The following is a 13,075-nucleotide window of genomic DNA, read 5'->3' as shown; positions in this document are numbered from 1 at the left end:
GGAGGGAGGAGGAGGAGGAGGAGGAAGAGGAAGAGGAAGAGGAAGAGGAAGAGGAAGGAGAAGGAGAAGGAGAAGGAGAAGGAGAAGGAGAAGGAGAAGGAGAAGAAGAAGAAGAAGAAGAAGAAGAAGAAGAAGAAGAAGAAGAAGAAGAAGAAGAAGAAGAAGAAGAAGAAGAAGAAGAAGAAGAAGAAGAAGAAGAAGAAGAAGAAGAAGAAAGATGATCTTAGCCAGTGGCAATGTTCAGAGTTGCGGGGAATGTATTTAGATTCCCCAATATCACTGTGTTTTTTTCTGTGATTAGTAAATTATGCCGAGTACTTTAAAAAAAACTTATGCAAAATAATTATATGCACATGAAAGGGTTGTGTTTAAATTAGAATAATTTCTAAGGCTAGTTGTTTAGAAAATAAAATTCGGATCCCTGCAGATTAAGAACGCCACCAGAGAGCCATTAAAGCAGCAGCAGCTTCGCGTAAAGGCAGAGTGCCGAGTGTTTCATTGACGAAATTACTCTTTCTCTCCCTTTCTTCATTTTTACTGCCTCAGACGCTGGACCGCTTGGCCGCATCAAGAAGCATCGCCTCGATTAGGCCCAGCCATTCACTGTATTAATCATAATCCAGGACACCTCTCGGAGAGCAAATAACGTATTTCAGAGGAATCAGATTCGGTTTCTAACAGCATTTTCTTTTCTTATGGAAAAGCTCGATGCGGAGTGTGAAGAAATCCACAGGGGAGAGTTGTGGTTGCTCACAAGGGGCAAGGCGGTGGAGGAGGTCTCTGTCTTCACTTGAACAATCGCAGGGGAGAGGGACAAAACAATCGCCTTGAGGGGCAAATGTCACGTGATGGAGCTCAGCTTCCATACTACTCACCTAGGGATATTAAAAATATATGAGAAGTCTGTATTTTACCCATTCCTGATAAAGGCTGCCAAACAGATAGCATTTCAAACTGAATTGCAAGCAGTATGTGTGGTGTGTGATGGATGGATGGAGTGGGGTGTTGAATTGCAAGCAATGTTGTGTCTTTGTCTCTATGTCTATGTGGTTTGTGATATAGCATTTTTTTCTGTCATATTTTCTTGCTAATGTCCCAATCAGCCTCAGAGGAATAGAAAGAAAATCCATGAGGAAGTACTAATCTATCTGTATCTGTCTATCTATCTGTCTGTCTATTCATCCATATCTATAAATCCATCTAGCTCTAGCCCCTATCATCTATATCTATATATATCCATATCTATATATATCCATCCCTCCAAATCCCTATCTTTGTCTGTCTGTCTCTCTCTATCCATCCATCCCTCTCTATTGTGCATCTGGTGGCTGTGGTTCACCTGGCTAAGTCTCACCCTGTGGCTGGACCGATTGACCCAGCTGAGACTCCTCCATCAGGGCTAGCGCTCTCCAAGCCCTGATCCTGACCAATTCTGCAGACTCAACCTCAACCTCCTCCTCTGAACATCCGGAGAGGGGTCCAGGGGTGGCTCTGCTCTGCTCTGCTTTACACTACACTACTCTACTCTATTCCTCTAATTCTATTCTATTCTATTCTATTCTATTCTATTCTATTCTATTCTATTCTATTCTATTCTATTCTATTCTATTCTATTCTATTCTATTCTATTCTATTCTATTCTATTCTATTCCATTCCATTCCTATTCTTATTCTTATTCTGTTCTGTTATATTCTATTCACTCAACTCTATTCACTCTATTCTATTCCATCCCATTCCATCCCATTCCATCCCATCCCATCCCATCCCATCCCATCCCATCCCATCCCATCCCATCCCATTCCATTCCATTCCATTCCATTCCATTCCATTCCATTCCATTCCATTCCATTCTATTCTATTCCATTCTATTCTATTCTATTCTATTCTATTCTATTCTATTCTATTCTATTCTATTCTATTCTATTCTATTCTATTCTATTCTATTCCTGTTCTGTTCTGTTCTACTCTACTCTACTCTACTCTACTCTACTCTACTCTACTCTACTCTACTCTACTCTGCAAAACAAATGGGCTGGAGGTAAGGATTAGCTGCAAAATAATCACCCCTCATCCAGTGGTGGGATTCAAATATGTGAACAACTGATTCGCTGTGATGTCGCTTCTGGAAGTCCATTCTGGGCCTGGGCAACAAAAAATTAGCTCCCGGTTCTGCCGAAGTGGTGCGAACCGGCTGAATCCCAGCACTGCCTTTAGTAATTGACGGATTTTCAACACAGAGATAGGTTGCAAGACTGAATTGATTAGAGCTCATCCTCAAAATCCTCATATCAAATCCTGACATTCTGTGTTCTGTGTTTGTTTTCCCCTGCTGAGATGGGAAAGAAATAATTTCTCAGTGAAGTGAGCAGGTGAAACCACAACTTGGCAATTTTTCCCTTCCAGTGGGTCTCTGTTATTTCTCTCTAAAGTGATGTTCATCTGTCTTTTGGGCAGTCACTCACAGTCCAGTGCCTTCCAGATGTGCCCCATTACAGCTTCCAGCCAGCAGCTGAGAGTTGAGAAGAGTTTGCTTCCAGCAATGACCAGCTTTGTGTAAAGTGTTGCTTCTGTGCTTCTTAATGCAACATTGTTCATAGAAATGAAGCAGAAATAAGAGTCCCCAATAGCTTTTGACCCACACTTGGAAAAATTAACCAACTGAGAACCATTATAGGAGGAGAACCCTGATAATTCAGTTTATGTCAGGCACAAATAACCAAGAGCATTTGTTGAGTTCAAAGCACTGAAGAGTTTATTACTGCTATCTACACATAAGAATCTGGTCAATTAACAGTCAAAGCTAAATTGGCGCTAGATAAGGCTCAATGGAATTCATGGAGCGCTGGATTTAGGTCTCTTGCAGCAATGAAATCACTCCAGACTGATGACAAGCTTAACTCTGCCTTCCAGCTCAGCCTACTCCTCTCCTACAGATTAGGAGGGGTCCTTGGTGCTCTCTGAGCTTGGTTGCTTTCTTGCAGATGTTTCATTGCCCAAACTAGAGTATGAAATGTCTGCAAGAAAAGAACCAAGTTCAGAGAGCGCCAAGAACCCCTCCTTTCAACCCTGAGCTACAAAAAGTCTGCTTTATTAAGATTAGGAGGAGTCTCAGAGCAACTTTTCCAAACAAAAAGTAAGCAAATATCTTTCCCTTAACTGCCAACTAGCAGTACAGGCAGTCCTTGACTTAGGACCATAATTGAGGCCAAATGAAATCAACTTGTGCCACTTTATGAATCCATGAAACTTTGTTGGTGTTAGTCCATCCACCCATCCACCCATTCTTCCATCCATTCTTCCATCCATTCTTCCATCCATCCATCCATTCATCTATCCATCCATCCATCCATCCATCCATCCATCCATCCATCCATCCATCCAACAAAACAAAACAGCCATCCATCCATCCATCCATCCAACAAAACAGCCTGTTCTCATGATTGTACAGTGCTTACCTAGAAAGTCCTATATCGACTGGCACCAAAATATTTGTAGGAGTTCTTTCTGCAAATGAGGAGCCCTGGTGACCCAGTGGTTAGAATGCAGTATTGCAGGCTGACTGCCAGCAGTTCGATCCTGGCTGTCTCAAGGTTGACTCAGCCTTCCATCCTTCTGAGGTCAGTAAGAGGAGGATCCAGATTGTTGGGCGCAATGTGCTGACTTTGTAAACCTCTCAGAGAGTGCTGTAAAGCACTGTGAAGCAGTGTATAAGTCTAAGTGCTATTACTATTGCTGTTGTTATTCTCCAGCTGGACCTAATCCATTCCAGGAGATGCTTTGGGTGATTTGCATGGTGAGGATTGCTGAGGTCTAGTGATGTGTTTTGTCTGTGATGACCCTGTCCTGGTTGAATAGTGTCCCATTTGAACACAGACTTGTTTCATCTTTTGCAACTTTCTTTTACAACTTTCTGGAAATCAGATTATCTCCTCTTCCTCCTCCTCCTCCTCCTCCTCCTCCTCCTCCTCCTCCTCCTCCTCCTCCTCCTCCTCCTCCTCCTCCTCTTCCTCCTCCATCATTGCTTCCAAACCACTGTAATTTTTCACACAAAGGTCCTTAAATATCCTTCTTTCACGACTCAGAAGATTTTCAAAGACAATTTTATCTCCTCAGGCTTTCAATTGTAGTAGAAATTTACCCACATCCAGCTTGCAACAGGTTTGATTTCTTATTAGGGTTGCTTTTCAAAAAATTTGGCTTGAATTCTGTTGCTGTTTGTACAGTTTTAACTTGTACTTCTCACAGAATCTTTTTTGGCTATAAAAACTGCAAAATCAATATCAAGTGTTTTTTGTTACCACTGCTGTTGGTTTTACAATTTTGACTTGTTGTACTTATCACATAATATGTTTTGGCTATAAAAACTGTAAAATGAATCTACCAAGTGTTTTTGTTACCATTACTGTGAATGTTTTAATTTAATTTAATTTTTTTAAATAATAATAATAATAATAATAATAATAATAATAATAATAATAATAATAATAATAATAATAATAATAATAATAATAATAATAATTGCTTAAATTGGTTTACCCTGGATATCTTAGGTTCATTTATGTTGTTAACTAATGGAAGATTTGTGAAACACAGCAATAGAAAACAAGAAGGAAAAGAAATAAGCTGGCATTTTTGTGTTTTCCACGTTTTACAACTAACCTATTAATTGTGGTATAGTGCGGTTTGATGTGATTGTTTTGTGTGAATGTGTGTGTGAGGAAGCTTATCAGTCTAAAGGCTACATAAAGATGAAATGCACTCTGGAATGTACAGGAAGTAAATAAAAAAATTCATTTGGTAAGGAATTATCTGTCCTCCTCCTTTAGTGCTAATTTTCCAATTTTCAGCTCAATATTTTTTATTTTTTTATTTTTTTATTTTAATTCCATTTATATCCCGCCCTTCTCCGAAGACTCAGGGCGGCTTACAAGCTTAGCAGTAGCCTTCATTCTATGTATATGCCTGCTTATTAGTGCTTTCACACACACCCCAAGCAGCATTATTACAAAGTCAGCTTATTGCCCCCAACAATCTGGGTCCTCTCCTTAACCACTGCACCAAATTGGCTTTCTTGAGTTGCGTTGAATGATGTTGTCTTGTGTGTCTGTATTGTTTTCTTACCAGTACTACAGAAGGGGTTTGCTATCACCTTTGGTTAGTTGGTTAAACCATGGTTAGACTAAGATGGATTTGTGGCTGGTTGTCACCTTATCCATGCCAAAGCTGCTGCTACTGATGCTTCCTCCTCCTCCTCCTCCTCCTCCTCCTCCTCCTCCTCCTCCTCCTCCTCCTCCTCCTCCTCCTCCTCTTCTTCTTCTTCTTCTTCTTCTTCTTCTTCTTCTTCTTCTTCTTCTTCTTTTTCTTTTTCTTTTTCTTTTTCTTTTTCTTTTTCTTTTTCTTTTTCTTTTTCTTTTTCTTTTTCTTTTTCTTTTTCTTTTTCTTTTTCTTTTTCTTTTTCTTTTTCTTCTTTTTCTTTTTCTTTTTCTTTTTCTTTTTCTTTTTCTTTTTCTTTTTCTTTTTCTTTTTCTTTTTCTTTTTCTTCTTCTTCTTCTTCTTCTTCTTCTTCTTCTTCTTCTTCTTCTTCTTCTTCTTCTTCTTCTTCTTCTTCTTCTTCTCCTCTTCCTCCTCCTCCTCCTTCTTCTCCTCCTCCTCCTTCTCCTTCCTTCCTTTTATTTCTTTCCCACCTTTATTTCTTTATAACATACCCAATACTCTCTCCTCCTCCCTTGATGTGGGTTGATCTGAGAGACTGTGACACCATCCCTAAGGTGGAATTAGAACTCACCTTCTTGTCAAGGCACCTTAATGTGAGATGGAGGAGGACCCAAGACTCTCCAATTCTCATCCATCCTTTCAAGGAGATGATCTGCTTTGAGAAAGAAAAAAAACAGGTCAGAATCAGAATAAAAATAGAAAGCTATGAGTAAGCAGGCAGGTGACTGTGACAGTAATGTGACAAGCCTCTTTTTGTTCATTTCTTTGATAAGCTGGCTGTTACCAATGGAAGCTCCAGACAGGCTGCAAAGTTTCCGAAGGGGACAGTCATTAACCAAATAACAGAAATGGAAGGGACCTTGGAGGTCTTCTAGTCCAAGGCCTGGCTCAAGCAGAAGACACTATACCATAGGTCTGCAACCCGAGGCTCCGGAGCCGCATGCGGCTCTTTCAGCCGTCTCCTGCGGCTCCCGGTCCTCTGCCATGTGCAGTCCAAAAAAAACAGTGGGACTAAAAAAGTTCAACCAATCAATTCAAATATGCAGGGTAGGTGCATATCTCGCCTTGGCTTCACTCTTCAGTCAAACCCTGTTCTGCGCATGCGTGAATGTATGCGTATGCGTGCATATTTTTTGCGGCTCCCAGTTTTTCCTTTTGTGAGGGAACCGGTTCCGAGTGGCTCTTTCACTGTTTTAGGTTGCTGACCCCTGCACTATACCATTTCCGACAAATTGTTCTCTGACTTCTTAAAAAAGTCTCTGATGGTTCCTTGAGCATGGACTAAGCTTTTTGATACAGCTTATCACTTCATTTCCACATTTAGTTTGCACTAAGGACAAATCCAGGCCTACTATTAATTTTATTCATTGATTTTACCGGCATTCCTTGGCAACTCCATTGCTAAGTAAAGTAGGGCAGTACATGACTTAGTATCACTTAGTAACACCAGCTCCAGTGGTGGTTGTTAAGTGAATCCTGCTTGGTTGTTGGCTGTGGTGTCACATGATTGCAATTAGTGATTTCCCGCTGGTTTCCCCACTGACTTTGTTTGCTATGAAGGTCATAGATCACAAACATGGTACCACAAAGTTGCTCTAATGGCCGCAATTTTAAGGACTGGTCATAAATCTCCTTGTACAGTGCCATCATAATTTTAGTCACTGAATGGGTGGTCTTTTGTCTTTTTTACTTAATGAATGAAAATAAAATTGTACGAAAAGAGAGAGAAAGAAAAAGGGAGCAAGTGAAATCCTTTAGACCAGGGGTCTCCAACCTGGGCAACTTTTAAGCTGGCTGAGGAATTCTGGGAGTTGAAGTCCACAAATCTTAAAGTAGCCAAGGTTGGGGACCTCTGCTTTAGAGTAAAGAAAGAAGAACTTCTGTTTTCTTAATATTGTTCTGCAAAGTGTTTGAGAATTTCTCTAAAATTTCTCTGGGCAATTTTTTGCAGCTTTTTCAATGATAGAGAGGGATGGAGGGCACTGTTTTCTGAACCTTATACAGGTAATCCATTTAGTGACCTAAATTACAAATTTGGGCATTTGGCAACTGGCTCATATTTATGACGGTTGTAGTGTCCTGGGATCATGTGATCCCCTTTTGTGACCTTCTGTCAAGCAATGTTAAGGGGGAAGCCAGGTTGACTTAACAACCATGTGACTAATTTAACAATTACAGAGGTTCATTTAATAACTGTGGCAAAAAAAGGTTGTATAATGGAGCAAAACTCAAATCTCTCACTGAAATTTTGGGCTCAATTGTGATCATAAATTGAGGACTACCTGTATTTTTTTTATTGTATTTTATTATAAGTCGAAAGTAACTACTTGTCATTTCCCTTTTGCACTTTTCTCTTAGTTTCCCAACTCTTGTTTTTTTTCTGTGTTTTTAATTGATAATGGAGCTTAATTTTTTTAAAAAATGAATCTTTACATTTATTAATCTCCAGATCATACGAGGGAACAGTTTACAGCTTTCTTATTCCCAAGGCTTATTCAAAGTTCATTTGGAAACCTAGCAAATGAAAAATGAGGGTGTTGGAGGGATTCAGAATGGGGATTATGGACCACACTAATCACCCCCGGATTTCATCAATAATCCCCTAATCTACACCAGACTTCAAGCACAGTTTATCCAGGTCTTTGTTTTTGGATTAAAAAAAAAGAATCAAACTAGAGTTGGTTATTCTTGCATCCATTTTGGTAACAGCTCAATAGATTAGTTTTTATATCCTGGCACTGATTTTATATCCTGGCATTGAGACTTTGGAAAAAGTGCAGAGAAGAGCAACTAAGATGATTAAAAGCCTGGAGACAAAAACATATGAAAAACAGCTGCAGGAACTGGGTATGGCTAGTCTAGTGAAGAGAAGGACAACGGTTGACATGATAGCAGTATTCCAGTATTGGAGGGGCTGCCACAAAGAAGAGGGGGTCAATTTATTTCCCAAAGCACCAGAAGGCAAGGCAAGAAACAATGGATAGAAAGTAATCAAGGAGAGAAGCAACCTAGAATTAAGGAGAAAGTTCCTAACATTGAGAACAATTATTCACTGGAACGGTTTGCCTTCAGAAGTTGTGGGTGCTTCACAGTGCTTTTTTTGTAAAAGAAAAAGGTGCCGGAACTCACACTTGTCATACAACCCACCTTGCCTACCCTACAAGGTTCCATCCAAAAAAGGTGCCGGAACTCCGTTCTGAGCATTCTATGAGAAAAAAAGCCCTGGTGCTTCATCATTGGAAGTTTTGAAGAAGAGATTGGATGACCATTTGTCCAGAATAGTATAGTCTCCTCCTTGAGGAGGGGGGTGGACTAGAAGACCTCCAAGATCCCTTCCAGCTCTATTCTATTCTATTCTATTCTATTCTATTCTATTCTATTCTATTCTATTCTATTCTATTCTATTCTATTCTATTCTATTCTATTCTATTCTTTTCAATTAATGCAAATAAGCTACTCTTTTCAGTAGCCTGCTACCACGGGCCATTCAAAAAGTTTTTTTTCTTTTATTCTTCCACATTTGACCTTAAAATTGTTTTGTAGTTATCAAGGATACAATTTTTCACCCAGTAGGGATGTAAGAACTGCTAATTAAATGCTGTTTAATGACATTTGTTTTATTTATTTTATTTTATTATTTTATTTTAATTGAATCTATTTTTCACATTTAAAGGTTTGTCTGTATTTGATCCCAACACCTTATCCAACCTCTCAGGTTGTATCACTAATTTAACAGCTTTCTATGCCTTCTCCACCCTTGGCATTCTTGAATAATACACCCTCACACCTCTGGGTTCCTCTGACTGCTTTGAGGTTAAAATATATATTAAAGCAAATTGGAAGTTGACCTACCAATGTTTTCTTGACCGTAGAATTGCAAGCCAGAGTGGATCAATTCTTGCTCTTCAAAGTTGTTTACATCAGATTTTTAGCATTTCTTTTGAAAGGCTTCTCCTATGCATTCCCAACCCTCCGACTCTCATTTTATGGAATCATTTTCTACCACTGCTTAGCTAATGATGTTCTCTACCAAATTGGAGCATACTGTTAGGCATATGGTGATAGCCTACAATGTTGGGTTGAAAATATATTAACCATGATTATTATTATTATTAATTATTAATTTAATAATTGTGATGTTGTGACTTTAAAGATGTTAATTGGCCAATGGGTGTGTAAGTGTTCTCATGGCCATAAGAGTACTGCTCTCAGTACTCTTCCTTGTCTGTGCAACTCTTTGGTAGCACAAGGAGACCTCTGCACAACAAATTCCTTAACGCATACCATGAAGGAAAATTATAGAATAGAATAGAATAGAATAGAATAGAATAGAATAGAATAGAATAGAATAGAATAGAATAGAATAGAACAGAACAGAACAGAACAGAACAGAACAGAACAGAGCAGAACAGAACAGAATAGAATAGAATAGAATAGAATAGAATAGAATAGAATAGAATAGAATAGAATAAACAGAGTTGGGACCTTGTGGTCATCTAGTCCAAGCCCAGGCAGGAGACGCTACACCATTTGTGACAGAAGGCAGCCCAGTCTCTTCTTGAAAGCCTCCAGTGATGAAGCTCCCACAACTTCTGAAGGCAATCTTTCCCAATGGTTGATTGTTCTCACTGTCAGAAAATTTCTCCTTATTTCTACTTTGAATCTCTCCTTGATCAGTTTCTATCCGTTATTCCTTGTCTGGCCTTCGGGTGCTTTGGAAAATAGGTTGACCCCCTCCTCTTTGTGACAGCCCCTCAAATATTGGAACACAGCAGTCATGTCTCCCCTGGCTCTTCTCTCCACTAGCCATGCCCAGTTCCTGCAACCGTTTTAGCCTCCAGTCCCCTAATCATCTTTGTTATTGACGATCCTCGGCAATCCTGTGCTGCTAGCTGTCTACTTGCAGGAGTCTTCTTATGCATTTACGATCAATTGTTTCTGGGTTAGATCTGCACCAAATGGCCAGGAATTCCCTCTAAAGATCTTTGTGGCTTCTGGCACCATTTAAAACTTTTTTCTTGATGGGACTTAAAAGCAGCTGAAAAAAGGAAAGGAACTCAAAGGAGATTTTTTTTCCTTCATTTGTTTGAAAAAAGCAAGATCTTATCCAGGCCTCTCAAGAACCTTCAGCAAAGGAATATTCTCTTCCAGAGTAGGTTAATTCAGCCCCCTCTTTTTTTTAATTGCTCAGAAAGAAAAGGCACTTTGAGAGAGGATGCATTGAAGTTACAGTGGGGAAGAAAAAGAAGAAGCTGATTGAAAGTCATTTGACTTTTCCGGCCATCAGCTGATTTGTCCTGAATTCAGTTCTCAAGCATCCATTAAATAATGGTTTATTATATTACAAAGTGGGGAGGGGGGGAGAAAGGGCGGCCTGCATCTTAGTTACCTCCGAACCATTAGCGGTTTCTCCACCTGCCTGCTTTCAATCTCTTTGCTTTTATAAGGAATTAAAAGCTCTTTGCCCATTCTAAAGGGAAAAAAATACATTTAACCTTCTGTCATCTGTTGATACTCCTTGGAAATGTAGGAGGGGGGGGCACAGGCTTTAAATCTTCCTTTTATCAGAAGAAGAATCCTTTTGTCCTACTTGAAGGAAGGAATAACAGCTAATTTGTACTTATTTGTTGTGCTTATTTCTTTCTTTCAGGCCCAAAAGGACCATAGCCTCACTATTGTCCTGTTTATTTCAATTTTATTTATTTAAAATTGCACAGGTCAGAAGGAAGGTTGAGAAAATATCCGTAGAACCCCCCACATCCTGGAATGAACTGCTTGGGACAGCCATTGCATGCCAAAACAACTAGACACAGGGACAATTTTTTTCCCCTCATGCCATCACTCTGCTGAACTCCTAATTCTCACAGTACTGTCTAATGTCTATGTATATTTACCCATATAGTATGGCTGTAATACTATTATTTTTTTATTTTTTATTTTTAATCCCATTTATATCCCGCTCTTCTCCGAAGACTCAGGGCGGCTTACAATCTAAGAAGCACAAACCAATGTGCTTAGCAATAGCCTTCATTCTATGTATATGCCTGCTTATTAGGGCTTTCGCCCCCCCCCCCAAGCGACATTATTACAAATTCAGCTTATTGCCCACAACAATCTGGGTCCTCATTTTACCTACCTCAGAAGGATGGAAGGCTGAGTCAACCTTGAGCCTGGTGGGACTCGAACCTGCATTAATTGCAGGCAGCTGGTGTTACTTAAGGAGGCATTAGCCCACTGCTCCACCAAGGCTCTTTTTATTACTTATTATTTTATTATTACCCTTCATTACTACCCCTCTGATTGGTATTATTAATATTAATATTATTAATATTAATGTTATTATTCTATTGCTTTGCATGTATACTGAGAGTTTCCATACCGAAGACAAATTCCTTGTGTGTCTAATTACACTTGGCCAAATAAAGTATTCTATTCTATTCTATTCTATTCTATTCTATTCTATTCTATTCTATTCTATTCTATTCTGTTCTGTTCTGTTCTGTTCTGTTCTGTTCTGTTCTGTTCTGTTCTGTTCTGTCCTGTTCCGTTCCTTTCCATTCCATTCTCTGTTCTGTTCTGTTCTGTTCTGTTCTGTTCCGTTCCGTTCCGTTCCGTTCCGTTCCATTCCATTCCCTATTCTATTCTATTCTATTCTATTCTATTCTATTCTATTCTATTCTATTCTATTCTATTCTATTCTATTCTATTCTCCATTCCATTCCATTCCATTCCATTCCATTCTATTCTATTCTATTCTATTCTATTCTATTCTATTCTATTCTATTCTATTCTATTCTATTCTATTCTATTCTATTCTATTCTATTCCATTCCATTCCATTCCATTCCATTCCATTCCAATTCTAAAAATATTTATACAGCTGCCCATTTTTCAAACAGCTCCGGGAGGCTGCCATTCAAAGACCAAAAGACACATCAAATCACATTAAAACAATAAAGCCAAACTGATTAAAAATATCAAATCATTTGAGGAAATCATTGTTCTGAAAATTCCGGGTTCTGCTCGCAACAAAATTTGGAGTGCTTCCCCTTTGGAACCAATGAAAATATTAATGAAGCCCCAGAAATTATAATACAGGTATTCCTCAATTTAGAACAGTTCATTTAATGAACCATTCAAAGTTACAACGGCCCTGGAAAAAGTGACATGACCGTTTTTCACACTTTTGACTGTTACAGCATCCCCATGGTCGTGTGATCAGAATCCAGGCCCTTGGCAACTGTCTCATATTTATGACGGTTGATCATGCAATCCCCTTTTGCGACCTTCTGACAAGCAAAGTCAATGGGGAAGCCAGATTCACTTAACGTCCATGTGACTAACTTAACAACTTCAGTGATTCAGTTAACCGCTGTGGCGAGAAAAGTCATAAAAGGGGGGGGGGAATTCACTTAATAACTGTGTTGCTGAGCTACAGAGATTTGGGGTACAATGACGGTTGTAAGTGGAGAACTACTTTACTTTTTTAAAAATTTGAAATGAACTTTTTAAAAAATTGCTTCGTTTTATTTTATTTTATTTTTTCTAAAAGCATCGGTGGAAGTTCAGATTTTAAGCAACTTTTTTTTTGCCCAGTGTGCCAAGCAAACCAGCATGGATGCTTATCAGGGAAGCACCAACATGGAGTAGCTGGTGAAAAACAGGGTCAGTTATAATAAATGTGACAGCTGGAATGGTTTTTTCCCCTCTTCGTAGTGCCCAGAGAGAGGGCTCTGAGTGCCACCTCTGGCACGCCTGCCATAGGTTCGCCACCACGGATCTAGACTGTACACCAGGCAGTTGTTTCTCTACGCCATGCCAGCTACATGGTTGTGCTGTGTATGCTGTGACTCGCATTGTA

The sequence above is a fragment of the Vipera ursinii genome (genome assembly GCF_947247035.1).
Source record: "Vipera ursinii genome assembly, chromosome: 3".
NCBI classification, from domain to species: domain Eukaryota; kingdom Metazoa; phylum Chordata; class Lepidosauria; order Squamata; family Viperidae; genus Vipera; species Vipera ursinii.
The sequence above is the reverse complement of the archived record's forward strand: the minus strand, read 5'-3'. Positions refer to the sequence as shown.